We start from the raw sequence: 701 nt of genomic DNA on the forward strand, positions 1-701 counted from the left end.
CCCGCCGCACGCCGGGGCTGCCTCCTTGCAGTCCTAAGAACTGAGCCTGGAGCAGCCCCGGCACTTCCCCGCAGAGGCTGCGGAGGCGAACTGCGCAGGAAGAGAGCTGGGGACCGAGGTGGAGTGGGCGGTCCCGGCCTTCCAGAGTGACGGGCTGCTCTACCTACCAAAAATCCCGAACGCCATGCAAATACAGGCACTTCGCCGAGCTCTCAGTAGCCAACCCTCTCCCAAGACGTGGGGGTGTGGAAAGGCTTCTGGGCGGTGTAGGGCGGTCGGGGATTGCCATTGGCTGCGGAACAAGGGGCGGGCCCAGAGGGGCGGAGTTAGGGGCTGGTGACAGGAGCAGACGGTGGGAAGAATACTGCAGTGACCGAGCGCTGGGAGAGGTCCTACCCTACTGAGTGGTGCGTTCCCGCACCCGCATGCATTTCCGCACTCGTTCCCTAGAAGTCAGCCTTGGCGGTAGTTGCCCAGATGTTGGGACACGAGTCCCCATCCAGATGTTTCGCAGGAGGTTTCGTGATGCTTACGTGTTGCAGAGTAGGGAGGCGGTTGGAGGAGGGAGAGCAGGGCCGGAGATGCACTAGGCACTCGAACCCCCCCTCCCCAACCCACGCCGGAGACTTATTCGGAGGCCCTTCCTGAACAGGCACGGGATTAGGAAGTTAAAGCAGAAAGAGTGTTTGGAAATCGCTGTC

The 701-nt window shown here is 61.9% G+C and overlaps 1 protein-coding gene across 1 annotated transcript in view; it reads right to left on the minus strand.

Moving 5' to 3' along the window:
- Positions 1–701, minus strand: part of LOC105539455 (heparan sulfate glucosamine 3-O-sulfotransferase 3B1-like) — a 64,977-nt gene that overhangs the window by 59,978 nt on the left and 4,298 nt on the right. The gene's annotated exons all lie outside the window — the stretch shown is intronic.

The sequence above is a fragment of the Mandrillus leucophaeus genome, unplaced genomic scaffold, assembly GCF_000951045.1.
Source record: "Mandrillus leucophaeus isolate KB7577 unplaced genomic scaffold, Mleu.le_1.0 Scaffold205, whole genome shotgun sequence".
In the NCBI taxonomy this organism is placed as follows: domain Eukaryota; kingdom Metazoa; phylum Chordata; class Mammalia; order Primates; family Cercopithecidae; genus Mandrillus; species Mandrillus leucophaeus.